Source organism: Scyliorhinus canicula, chromosome 14 (genome assembly GCF_902713615.1).
Source record: "Scyliorhinus canicula chromosome 14, sScyCan1.1, whole genome shotgun sequence".
In the NCBI taxonomy this organism is placed as follows: Eukaryota; Metazoa; Chordata; class Chondrichthyes; order Carcharhiniformes; family Scyliorhinidae; genus Scyliorhinus; species Scyliorhinus canicula.
In genome coordinates this window covers 143643812-143657611 of record NC_052159.1, presented here as the reverse complement: position 1 = coordinate 143657611, position 13800 = coordinate 143643812, and positions in this window count along the sequence as shown.

Below are 13800 nucleotides of genomic sequence, written 5' to 3'. Positions count from 1 at the left end.
CACTGTCCAGTGTTCACACTAGCAAGCAACTGAGACAACTGTTGAAACTTAGAAGTTTGGTCCGACTACAGTAAGACATTAAGAATGGTCCCACGACCAAAGTTAACATGTCCAGTTTGATACCAGTGTAGTGTTACAAGTCGCAAGGCTTTGCGTTTACCGATCATGGCTTATCACTTCAATATCTTTGACCTCATGATTCATGGTCAAAGCTTCTCCTATTCGGTGACCTCATGACCCTATGTAGTGCTTGATATCCTTTCAAGTTGCCGACCATCTCAAATCACAAACTGTAACTTTATATTTAAATTCACACACTCTTGCTGAAAACGTGGATTTCCAACTATGTCCGACCCGGGTGAACCAGCTCCACCCCCCCCCCCCCCCCCCCCCCCCCCCCCACCACTCCTTTTCACATCCGTTTAACACTGCTTTGTTCCTTCATACACTGAGTGATTATTTGTTTGTTTCTTTATTGCATTTTTATTTGGTATTGCTCTTTTTAAAAACAATTATATTTTATTAAGTTAGAATACAAATCTCAGGAAAGAAGTTGGAGATTTATTTATCTAATTAATTATAATTTTTAAGGGTCCTTCAGAGATTCACAGGCCCCTTCTTGGCTCTCCGGGCCCCGGACCGATGTGCCGGCTGAACCAACACTACTGCTTGATATCCTTTGAAGTTGCCGACCATCTCAAATCACGAATTGTAACTTTATCTTTAAATTCACACACTCTTGCTGAAAACATGGAATTTCCTTAATTATGCACGACCCGGCCCCCCCTATTCCACATCCTTCCACTACCTCCCCTGCTTTGTTCCTTTTCATGCACTGCTTATTTGTGTCCTGTTATCTTTTTTTTATTATTCCTTTTTATAACTAAAACAGTCGTCTGTGTTTGTTTCTTTATTGCATTTTTATTTGATATAGGGGGCCCACTTCATCAGGGGCCCGCTTTCCATCGGGCAAGCTGACACCCTGGCCAGTCCGCCACTGCCCGCCAGCGTCAGTGGGAGCACGTCCCATCTACGGAAATCCCTTCTCATTTGATCCACTGCTTTGCCCAAATTAAACTTGTGAAGCTGCCCCCAATCCTTGGCCACTTGAATCTCCAGATACCTAAAACTCTACCCAACCACTTTAAAAGGTAGCTCCTTCAGTCTCCTTTCCTGCCCCCGTGTCTGAATTACGAACATCTCACTTTTTCCCGTATTTAACATATAGCCTGAAAAACACCCAAATTCTCCTAATACCTCCATGATTTCGGTCATCCTCCCCACTGGGTCCGTGATATAAAGCAATAAATCGTCCGCATAGAGAGAGACCCTGTGCTCCACCCCCCCCCCCCCCCCCCCTCTCACGATTCCCCTCCAGCTATTCACTGATCTCAGAGCCATTGCTAAGTGTTCTATGGCCGTGGCAAACAGTAATGGGGAGAGCGGGCATCCCTGCCTTGTCCCCCAACAAAGACTAAAGTATTCTGACTGAACTCGGTTAGTTCTTACATTTTCCACCAGGGCCTGGTACAGTCCGGACCCACTCCACAAATCCCTGCCTAACCCCAAACCTGCCCAAAATATCCCATAGATACTTCCACTCCACTCGGTCGAAAGCCTTCTCTGCGTCCTTGGCAACTACCACCTCAGCCTCGCGCCCCTCCGCTGGCATCATAATTACATTAAGAAGCCGTCTAATGTTGGATGTCAGGTGCCCGCCCTTTACAAACCCCGTCTGATCCTCCCCAATCTTCTCCGGGACACAATCCTCTTTCGAGCGGCCAGGATCTTTGCCAATAATTTGGCATCTACATTCAAGAGGGAGATTGGCCTGTACGATCCACAGTTCTCCGGACCATGTCACGCTTCTGGATGAGAGAAATCGATCCCTGTGATAACGCTGGGGGGAGTACTCCCAGCTCCTCGGACTCGTTGAAAGCCTTAACCAGGAGTGGCCCCAATAACCCAGAGAACTTCTTATAAAATTCCACTGGGAACCCATCAGGTCCCGGGGCTTTACCCAATTGCATCACCCCCAGTCTCTCTATTACCTCCTGAAGCCCAATCAGGTCCACCAGGGCCCTCACCAGCTCCTCATTTATCTTCGGCAACTCTAGCCTCCCCAGGAATTGATTCATGCCCTCCTCCCCAACCGGGGTCCGACTCGAATAGATGGCTGTAAAATTCCCGGAACACTTCATTCACCGCCCTCGGGTCCGTCACTGTCTTCCCCTCAAATCCTTTATTTTCCCTCTTTCTCTCACTGCCTCCTGTTTCCTCAGCTGATGTGTCAGCATCCTGCTACCTTTCTCCCCATGTTCATATACTGCCCCTTTTACCCTCCTCAGCTGACCCTCTGCCTTTTCTGTGGAAAGGAGCCCAAACTGCATTTGAAGTCTCTGATGCTCCTTCAGGAGCTCCTCATTTGGAGACACTGAATATCTCCTGTCCACCTGTAAGATTTCTCCTACCAACCTGTCCAGCTCTGACCGCTCAGTTTTATCCCTGTAGGCTCGAATCGAAATACATTCCCCTCTAATGATCACATTCCCCTCGAATGACCGCTTTCAGTGCCTCCCAGACCATCCCAGCTGCAATCTCGCCCATGTCTTTGATCTTTATGTACCCCCGAATGGCCTCTCTCACTTGCTCACAGATTTCCTCATCCGCTAACAGCCCTGTATCTAGTCTCCACTGTGGGTGCTGGGACATTCCCGTGTCTGCCCGTAGGTCTATCCAGTGTGGTGCATGATCTGAGACCACAGTTGCTGAGTACTCAGTGTCCTCAACCCTTGCTAACAGTGTTTTATCCAGCACGGAGAAATCTATCCTGGAGTACGCCTTATGTACATGAGAGTAGAATGAATATTCCCTGCTCCTTGGTCTCTCAAATCTCCATGGATCCACCCCTTCCATGCTCTCCATGATCCCCCGCAGTTCTTTTGCCATTGCTGATAACTTCCCCAACCTAGCACTCGACCGGTCTAACCTCGGGTCCAGGACCGTATTAAAGTCACCCCCCATGATCAGCCGGTGCAGGTCAAGGTCTGGGATCTTCCCCAGCACCTTCCTGATAAACGCGACATCATCCCAGTTTGGGGCATATATATTCACCAGCACCACTGCCATTCCCTCTAGCTTCCCACTAACCATGATAAATCTGCCTCCCGGGTCTACCTCTATCCTCCCCACCTCAAATGTCACCCTTTCATTAATCAGGATAGCCACCCCCCCTCATTTTAAAGTCCAGTCCTGAGTGAAACACTTGCCTGACCCATCCCTTCTTTAATCTAATGTGGTCTCCCAGCTTCAAGTGTGTCTCCTGTAACACCCACGTCCGCTTTTAACTGTCTCAGGTGTGCGAACACACAAGCCCTCTTAACTGGCCCATTCAGTCCATGAACATTCCATGTAACCAGTCTGGTCGGGGGGGGGGGGGGCTTTTGCCCCCCCCCCCTCCCCTGTCAGTCAACCATGATCTTTCCTAGGCCAGCTCCGAGCCCGTGTTCTGCACCTCACTTGATCCGCCCCCAGCGGCGACTGCCATCTGATCTCCATCTCCAGTCTCCTAACTGTCCCTTACCCATCAGCAGTACCCCCCTCCCGCACCCCTCCCCCTCACTTCGTCTTTCCTCAGCTCTCCCCCCACTTTGCTCCCATGAACCAGCTATCCAGCTAGCTCAGCATCGCCCACCCTCTGGCATCAGTAAGCCTGCCGACTGCCAGATTCTATCACACCTAGCAATAACACAAGCATTCAACACAGTAACAACAATCCCAAAAAGCAAAAATACCATCCCCCAACGTGCAGGAAACAAAGCAAACCCCTCCCCCTTTAACCGATTCTTATCAGTCCTATCACCTTCAAACAGAATCCAACACAAAAGAAGCTTCAAGCAACTTAAGCAAAATTATGCATGCAAGAATCAAACATCCTTCTTGCAGAAACTAAAACACCCCATCGCATCTTAAAAGTTCTTTCCTCTATCCAGTACATTGAACAATAAATTAAAATCAAATTACACAAAAGGAAAGGAAAGAAAAAAAAATTAAAACACCAAAACCCTTTTCTTCCCGAACATCGCAACTTAACTCACAGAACTAAAGGACCAAAGTTTTAAACAAGACTGTCCCTTCCCCAACTCAGACCACCAGTTTGAGTCTAAAAGTTGTTACACCAGATTTCCAGGTTCTACCCCTCCCCCTTTGACCGATTCTTATCAGTCACATCACCTTCAAAGAGAATAAAACACAATAGAAGAAGCTTCAAACAGCTTCATCAAAATTATGCATGTAAGAATCAACCATCTTTGTTTCAGAGAATAAATCAAAATCAATTACAGAAGACGAGAGAAAAGAAAAGAGAGAAAAGCATTTTAAAAAAAACACCCAGACCCTTTTCTTCCCGAACATCGCAACTTAACTCACAGAATTAAAAAACTGAAATGTTAAACAAGACAAAGCAGAACACAGAACCATGTTTCTCTCCTCCCCGCCACTCCATCCCTTCCCTCAAACTCAGCCCACCACAGTTAGAATTTAAAAGTCCTTAAGCCAGATTATTGTCTTTCATGAAAGTAACCACCTCTTCCGGAGGATTTAATTACAGCTCCCGGTTCTCATAGGTCACCCAAAGACGTGCCGGGTATAACAGTGCAAATTTAATGTCTTTCTCAAACAGGGCCGCCTTAACTTTGTTGAAACTTACTCTCCTCTTTGCGAGTTCTGGTCCCCAGTCTTGGTACACACGGATCTCTGATTCTTCCCACGTGTACCATTTTGTCTGCCTGGTCCACTGCATGGTACGCTCCTTGTCGAGGAATCGATGTAGCCTCACCACCATGGCCTCGGGGGCTCACGGCCCTGGAGCTTACGTATGAGCACCCTATGCGCCCGGTCCACCTCCAGCGGCTTGTCAAACACATCGGCTTCTCCTGCAACATCTTCCCCACATACGCTCCCGCATCGGATCCCACCTTCCCCTCTGGTAGCCTGACAATTCCGATATTTTGCCTGCGAGACCGGTTCTCCAGGTCTTCCACTTTATCCAGCAGTCATTTCTGGCTGTCCTGTAGTATGCTAATTTCCAAAACCATTGCAGTGGACTTCTCCTCTCGTTCAGTCGCCAGCTCCTGCAAATTTAGACTCTCCTGTCCCTGGGTCGTCATTTTCTCCTCCACCCGGTCAACCACCTCCTTAATCGAGGCTATCATCTGGGTTACACCTTCTCTACACTCCTTGCGATGCCGGGCGAATGTCTCATCCAGGTACTGTTAGGCTAAATCTCAGTTCAATCCATTGCTCCATCGACCAGTGAGCTGGCGTGGACACGCTTTGTCTCGTTACCATTCAGCTCGATGACCTCTGATTCTTGCTTTCACTCATCTTTTGGTTTCTCATATTTCAACTCTTATTTGGACACGATTATATAAATTGAGGGTCACCTTTTCCTTTCCCTTCGATCAATTTATGTTGAGAGATTTTCTGAAAAATCCGGCTTAAACACCATTAAAAAACACTGAGGGCGAGAGCTGCTGAATGTGTGACCGTTTACTCCATGGCCGCCACCGGAAGTCACTTTCAAACAATATTAACCTAGACCTTCACTTCCACTTCAGTTGTGTTGCTGTATTTGAGTTGGGGCTGTTTTCCTTGGAGAAGAGAAGGTTGGGAGGCATTTTGTTTGGGGTATTCAAAGTTATGAAGGGTCTGGGTAGAGTAGCAGGGTAGCATGGCCCCTTTAAGGCGTGACATTTCACGGGCCGCGTGACCCGGGACCTATCACGCGGGAGCGCGCAAACCCTGATCAATGGGGATAAAGCAGGGGCAGTGTGGAGCCTGGAGTCATGGAGTAAAGACCTGGATTAGATACCTCTGTGCCTATATATAGTCAGATCTCATTGTTGTTTCCAATAAACCTCCTTGTTATGTAAGACCCTCATGAGCGGTACCTTATGCTATTACAAGTAGTTCGGGAGAAGCTGTTCCTATGGATGGAGGGATTGAAAATTTAACTGGCAGAAAAGGCAATAGAGAAACATTTTAACGCAGTGAGTGGTTACGATCCGGAATGCACTGTCTGAGAGTGTGGAGGGGACAAATTCAATCAAGGAATTTTAGTGGGAAATTGATTATTATTTGAAAGGAAGAAAGTGTGGGGTTACGGGGAGAAGGTGGAGGAATGGCACCCAGAGCTTTGCTCATTTGTAGCACCAATGCAGAAACAATGGGCTGAATGGCCTCTTTCTGTGCTGTGCCAATTCTGTGATGGATTGCAAGTGCATTGAATATTTTGTTTTTTTTATCTCCAATAAACAAATCTTCCTTTGGTTTGCAAAAGGTTAATTTCAGTGAAACAAATGGTTGGTAAAACCTACTGGTATGATGCCAAGACAAGTTGGCTGGTACACATTATCTGAAGATGAAACAAGGTTTGACACATGGCCAACTGTTTTGCATTGTCAAAAGTGAGTTAATTCTGCCAGCCAATCACATAATAGGATTAAACAATACTTCTTGTCAAATCCAGTTGGCCTAAAGAGCAAGTGGGGATGTTTTCAAAGCTGAAATCTTATCTCAGAGGTCACCTGGTCAATGGAATAAAATGAGTGTCCCATACACCATCTCCTCCCTGCAGTACAAAGTCATATCCTATTATTAATCATACAATGTAAATGGTTACAATGAGTAAGCATAAATGCAGTGACTCACTGCAACTGAAATATTGTAACTGTGACATTAGGAGATTTTCAAAGTCCTCAATGACTGTTTCCCTCACCTTTTGATGATTCATCACTGCTGAAATTGAACACATGTCAAAAGCAATTCCTCCCATTTTCTCATTTGCTGCTCGAATTGTTTTTGAGTCTAATGGCAGAGATAGGGGCAGGATTCTCCGTTTGGGAAACGATGGGCGAGATTCTCTGTTGCCTGCCGCTGATATCGTAATCGATTTTGAGGCCAAGTCCGGAGGATGTGTCTGGTTTTACGATTAAAAAGTTGGTGCCGCTCCCGCACCGATCCTCTGACCGGTGAGGGGCTAGCAACCGCGATATAAACGCCTGGAGAATTGGCGGGTCCTCGGCCGCACATGCGCACTGCGACGACCAGCAGCGGTCGTGCCGTACAACATGGCGCCAGCCGCGTACGGACCTGACCTGCCAGATAGTGCTCCCCTGGACACCCCTTCGCCATCCCCGGGCCACCCCACACCAGTCCCCCCAGCCCTCGCTGAAGCCCCCCGCCCCACCCAGCAGTACGGTTCCTGCCCGACTCTGGCACTGCTGGCCACAGTGCGCAGTCCCAACGCTCGGTTCACGAAAACTGAGAGCACACGTGCCCCGCGCAGTTGGGAACTCAGCACATCGGGGGCGGAGCATCGAGGGAGAGCCTTTAGGTAACGTCCTGAGGCCGTCCCAATGGCGTGCGGCGTATTCCTCGATGACGCCATTTTGGAGGGGGCGGAGCATCTGAAAACAGGTGCCGTCCCCGATTCGGTGGTAAACAGGGAGCGGGATTCTCTGTTGCCCGAGGCCGATATCGTAATCGGCGATCAGGCGGAGAATCCCCAATCGGGAGCGGCACCTGTGTTCGGACGCTCCGCCCTCTCCAAAACGGCATCGAGGAGTGCACCGCACGTCTTTGGGATGGCCTCAGAACGTTACCAGAAAGCCCTCCTCCGTTGCTCTGCCCCCGATGGGCCGAGTTCCCGACCACGTGCTCTCAGTTTCCGTGAACCCGGCGTGGCGGCTGCGGACTGTGTCCAGCGGTGCCACAGTCAGGGGGGAGCTGTGCTGCTGGCCGGGGGGGGGCTTTGACAAGGGCTGGGGAGACTGGTGGGGGTCTCCGGAGGTGGCGAGGGGGTGTCCAGGGGGGGCACCATCTGGCAGGTCGGGTCCGCATGTGACGGGCGTCATGTTGTACAGCACGAACGCTGTAGGTTGTCACCGTGCACATGCGTGGCCACGGACCCGGCAATTCTCCAGGCGTTTATATCGGGAAGGCCGTGTGTTTTATGTGGCACTGCTACTTGCCCCTCACTGGTCGGAGGAGGTGCGGGGTGGCAACTTTTACACAATGGCTTCTTGGTCATCGTTCGATTTTAAATTCCAGAATTCTATTGAATTCAAATTTCTCTGGTGGGTTGCAAAGCCGAGTCCCCAGGACATTATCCTGGGCCTCTGGATTAGTAGTCCAGGACAATACCACAGCGCTACTGCCTCCCCATACATGGTATCCAAAGACCCGGTGACAAGTGCTGAGATTTCATGGTAGTGAGATTATGGAACACACAGGAGACCTCCGTGAATTTGGAGACACAATCCTCCGGGGACTGGAGGGGCTCCCCTGACAATTTTGGGCCCCACACCTCAGGAAGGACATACTGGCACTGGAGCGGGTCCAGCGGAGATTCACACGGATGATCCCAGGAATGGTAGGCCTAACATACGATGAACGTCTGAGGATCGTAGGATTATATTCATTGGAGTTTAGGAGGTTGAGGGGAGATCTAATAGAAACTTACAAGATAATGAATGGCTTGGATAGGATGGACATAGGGAAGTTGTTTCCATTAGCAGGGGAGACTAGGACGCGGGGGCACAGCCTTAGAATAAAAGGGAGTCACTTTAGAACAGAGATGAGGAGAAATTTCTTCAGCCAGAGAGTGGTAGGTCTGTGGAATTCATTGCCACAGAGGGCGGTGGAGGCCGGGACGTTGAGTGTCTTTAAGACAGAAATTGATAAATTCTTGATTTCTCGAGGAATTAAGGGCTATGGGGAGAGAGCGGGTAAATGGAGTTGAAATCAACCATGATTGAATGGTGGAGTGGACTCGATGGGCCGAATGGCCTTACTTCCGCTCCTATGTCTTATGGTCTTATGGTCTTATAGTCCTGGCACCAGAACCATTGTTCCAGGATGCTAGTGGTTTGCTCCATTACCTTCCCAGTGGCTACTTAGCTGGCTTTGAATGTGCACTGCCTCTGTGTGTTTGAGTGGTGGAGGGAAATTGTGAGGCGTGGCGGGGGTTGATCACCCAACAGCATCCTCGGGTTTTATGTGGTTGGGCAAAGATGGATTTGGATTTGTTTATTGTCAGTAAAAATAATTTTTCTGCAAGCTGCTCAGACAGATCATTTAGGTACGTGAAAATAAAAGAAACTAAAAAGAAAATACATAAAAGGGCAACACAAGGTCCACAATGTAAATACATAGACCCCGGCATCGGGTGAAGCACACAGGAGTGTAGTATTAATCAGGTCAGTCCTTAAGAGGGTCATTTAGGAGTCTGGTAACAGTGGGGAAGAAGCTGTTTTTAAATCTGTTTGTGCGTGTCCTCAGGCTTTTGTATCTCCTGCCTGATGGAAGAAGTTGGAAGAGTGAGTAAGCCAGGTGGGAGGGGTCTTTGGTAATGCTGCCCGCTTTCTCCAGGCAACAGGAAGTGTAGATGGAGTCAATGGATGGGAGCCAGGTTCGTGTGATGGACTGGGTTATGTTCACAACTCTCCGTCATTTCTTCTGGTCTTAGGCCGAGCAGTTTCCATACCAGGCTGTGCTGTAGCCAGATAACCAGATAGTAGACCAATGGAGTGATAACCCTTGCAGTTACAGTACGTCTCCCTGTTATCATGGGTGCGCAGTCAGCTGCACCCTTCTCTCTTGAGAACCCCACTAGGATTGCTAAACCATGCGCTCTCTTCTCCTGCTTCACTCGGGCCAGTGCTAAGATGGGGGTGTCTGTCACCTTCCAGATTTAGCGACGGGCAGTGAACTGTGAAACGTTACAAGGTCGCCTGTCCCCTGCTGAAATAATCTAGAAATTTAGAACCAAGGTGAATTTGTTGGCTACTGTCAGCATTGTCCTCATCCTGCTGTGACGCTGTAGATCTGGGTATAAGAGGTAATACAATTTGATCATCAACTCCTTGTCGAATACCAGCATCCTCAGACACTATTCCTGGAGGTGGAGATAGGGGAAGTGCTCCCTGAAAACCCGAGGTGGGTACGGACTTCTCCTCCCTCTGTGCACTGCTTTCCCTCTCTGCTGTCTGTGCTTCATTTCCAAATCATGTTTCAGCCTGAGAGGAGCTGTAACTGGAGCCCTCATTACTGAAGCAGGCTTTCTCCTGACAACTCCTCTGACCTTCTTGTCAAAGTCCAGCACGACTTCTTTGTCAAACCAAAATGTTTGCAAAACTCCCTGGATAACACTTTTCACAGCACTTTCACTGACACTGCACCAACAAAAGAAAGTCAAAAAAGCACCTCACCTAAAGCCCGCCTGGTTAATGTTTTTTTAACAGCGTAGTGTTGAGGGGCAGGGGCGGGTTCCATTGTGCACTGAGGCTGCGAACTGGGGCCTCCGCAATTAAAAATGGCAGCTTGTGTGGCGAATCAGAGCGTGAGCCTGTTGGATAGGTGATGCACAATCAATGGACCCAAACCGTAGATGAAGTCCGAACGATAGGCTTTAATACACAAGAAGTAGGGCAGCACGGTGGCCTAGTGGTTAGCACAACCACCTCACGGCTCTGAGGTCCCAGGTTCGATCCTGGCTCTGGGTCACTGTCCGTGTGGAGTTTGCACGTTCTTCCCATGTCTGCGTGGGTTTCGCCCCCACAACCCAAAAATGTGCAGAGTAGGTGGATTGGCCACGCTAAATTGCCCCTTAATTGGAAAAAATAATTGGATAATCTAAATTTAAAAAAAAATACACAAGGAGTGTACCCGGCAGCAGACGTACAGAAGAAAGGCCGACTGCCGGGAAGCACGGGTTCTTATATCCCGCCTCGTAGGCGGAGCTACCTACTTCTCATCCAATCGGCTGAAAGGCACATGACTTACCCGGGCCAATGGGCAGCGAGTCCTCTGCACCAATGGCAGCTTACACTTCCAGGTACCGTAATACCCCTAGTCATACTACCACATTATGACAATCCTCTCCCTCAGCATTGCTTCCGCTGCATGTATGGCCGCCCGCATTCATGGTGCTGCAGTCTGGAGGCACTGCTGGGCAACCAGGGAAGTGACCGGAAGCATTCCGAACAACATTTCTGGACTTTGTTTTTCATTGGCAGTGCCAGAGAGCCAAAAATCACTGCCCCAGCTTCATCATAATTGGAAGATGGAGACTGCCTCAGTCGCCTCAGAATATGCGGTCAAATTGCGAGCAGGCAGAAGCACACCGGAAATGCTACCATTATTGTAACCGCTAACCCAGCTTATTCCCATGGTGGGGGGGGGGGGGGGGGGGGGGGCAAGGGTTTTATTTGGGGCTGTGTATAGATAAGGCAGCAATTTGACCCTCCGCCATCCATCATTAAACTGATGAGAGCAGTTGTTGAGTTGGGTTTACACCCGCCCTATCGCCCTATTTCAGCCTCCATTGAATTCAATGGACAGTAATGTTGGGAGGCATGTTAAACCCGTGTTTCATCTGACCCTATGAGTTTCCCCATCCAGAACATTAGGTTGGAATCACTCTCTTGAAGGTAGAATGGAGTCAGCTGCGATGTCCCTTACTCCGTTTCCCCCATACGTAGTTGGATTGGTTGCAGACCTTCAAATTGCAGACTCGCAAAGCAAGCACAACTAGCTGGGAGAAGCCACAGAGGGAAATTTGGGTGTCCAGTAAACGTGGCCCAGCATGAACCATTGCTTTCTGAAGTGGCAGGAAGGAAATGGGGCTGGAAACTAAAAGCCTAAGATCTGATTTTCCAAAACCTCAGGGAGATGGGTGATTTGATTATTCATTGTAAGAAGTCTTATGACACCAGGTTAAAGTCTAACAGGTTTGTTTCAAACACTAGCTTTCGGAGCACAGCTCCTTCCTCAGGTGAGGAAGGATGGATTCACCTGAGGAAGGAGCAGTGCTCCGAAAGCTAGTGTTTGAAACAAACCTGTTGGACTTTAACCTGGTGTTGTTAGACTTCTTACTGTGCTCACCCCAGTCCAACGCCGGCATCTCCACATCATGATTATTCATTCAAATGTCTACCCGCGAGTGGTTAGTAAGCCTTGGCCTTGAGGTTTGGAAACTCAGCCACTTTGCACCTACTCCCCCCAATTTCTTCTATAAATGTGATGTGCAATCTGGCACATGGCAAATATTTTTTGCAAGTATTAATAGCATCTGAACTCCTCAGACTCACTGCCAGAAATGTCCCAAGCTGCTGGTAAATGTGTTTCAGAGAATCGAGATCTACATCTATACGACGTTTACTTGTGGTTTTGATGACTATGGCTACAGCGAATGCCGGTAACTGTGGTGATTAGAAGTCTCTTGAACCTTATGTGGTCTAACATGTCAAGTTTCATGTTTTTTTAAACTATTTACCTTAAATTGTCAGAAAATAAAATAAAAATACAATTGCAGCTGACGCTGAACATTTCAAAATAGTAATCACACTGACCCAGTTCAAATAGAAAATGTAAACTGCAACCAAATGATGCTGACATCGATTACAACTGGTGCTGATGAAGCAGGTTTGGTCAGGTACTGTATTGGGCTGGACTCTCCGTTTGGGAGACTAAGGCCTAAATTCTCCACTTCCCAATACCAGAATTGTGATCAAGTGGGAATAGTGTGCAATGGGAAAGAGCCGATTCCATCGCCAAGCCCGGGTCCTTCGCTGGCGGCACCATCGAAGTTTGTGCCCCCTGTCAGCGGGTCCATTGCAAAACAGTCATTTGCACGATTTAAATATCATCAGCAGGTTGCACTTCGGGCTGGATTCTCCGCTTTTGGGGCTATATCCGGAGGATCCGTGCCGTCAACTGCGTGGCCTGGAACTCGACCCATTGGGGGCGGAGCATCGGGGGAGGGCCTTCAGGTAACGTCCTGAGGCCGTCCCAACGGCGTGCGACACGCTCCTCGATGGCGGGGGCAGAGCATGCGAAACAGGCGCTGCCCCCGATTTCATCGTAAAAAGAGATTCTCTGCCTGATCGGCGATTACGAAATCGCTGTCGGGGAATGGAGAATCCCGTCCTTGATGTTCCACCCCTCCGCGATGCTCCACCCCTCTCAGGCGAATGTCTTGCCGATGTGAATTGTGGTGAATCACAGTAGCGTAATTCACACTGTATTACACATGTTGTACTATGTCTCTGTAAGCTCGGCACATGAGCAGTTGCGCTGCTCTGCCACTAGGGGGAGATGCACTGGGAGAGTACCGGAGTTTGTACTGGGCTCCACCCTTGGCTCCACCCACGGCTCCTCCCCCTAACCGGAAGTATAAAGGTTGATGCTGAGAGCCTGCCTGCCAGTTCATCTGGAGTTCATCTTGTCACAGGCAGGCTCTGTTGTAAGACAATTAAAACCACTGTTCACTTCTAACCACGTGTCACGTGAATTGATGGTCTCATCATGAATTGGTGCAAATATTTACAAGCGGAGCCGCCTGGGCCTCACAGCTGTTGAGGGGGAGCGGCAGGCTAAAAAACTCTAAAAGATTGTCGAACTTGAATCCCGAGCTGGGGGTAGTAGTGGTGAATGACTTGATGCCAAATCCGTGGATCTGGGGTCTGGTCGCCTGGCTCAGACTGCCATTGGTGAATTATGTGGATTCAAAACACACCTTGGGCGCTACTTACAGGCTCCTGGTGGGCTGGTGATTGAGGGTTGATGCAGGGGGTGGGGGGGGGGGTTTGAGGGTTTCCAGAGGGGTGAGCAGGGTGGGTTCCCACATGATCAGAGGCTCGCTGAGCATTTACAGGACACAGTGAACAGCCAGGAGCCTGTAAGTTCCCCGCCACCCCCTGTGGCCCAGCAGCCACCCCTCAGCAAGTCCAACAAGTT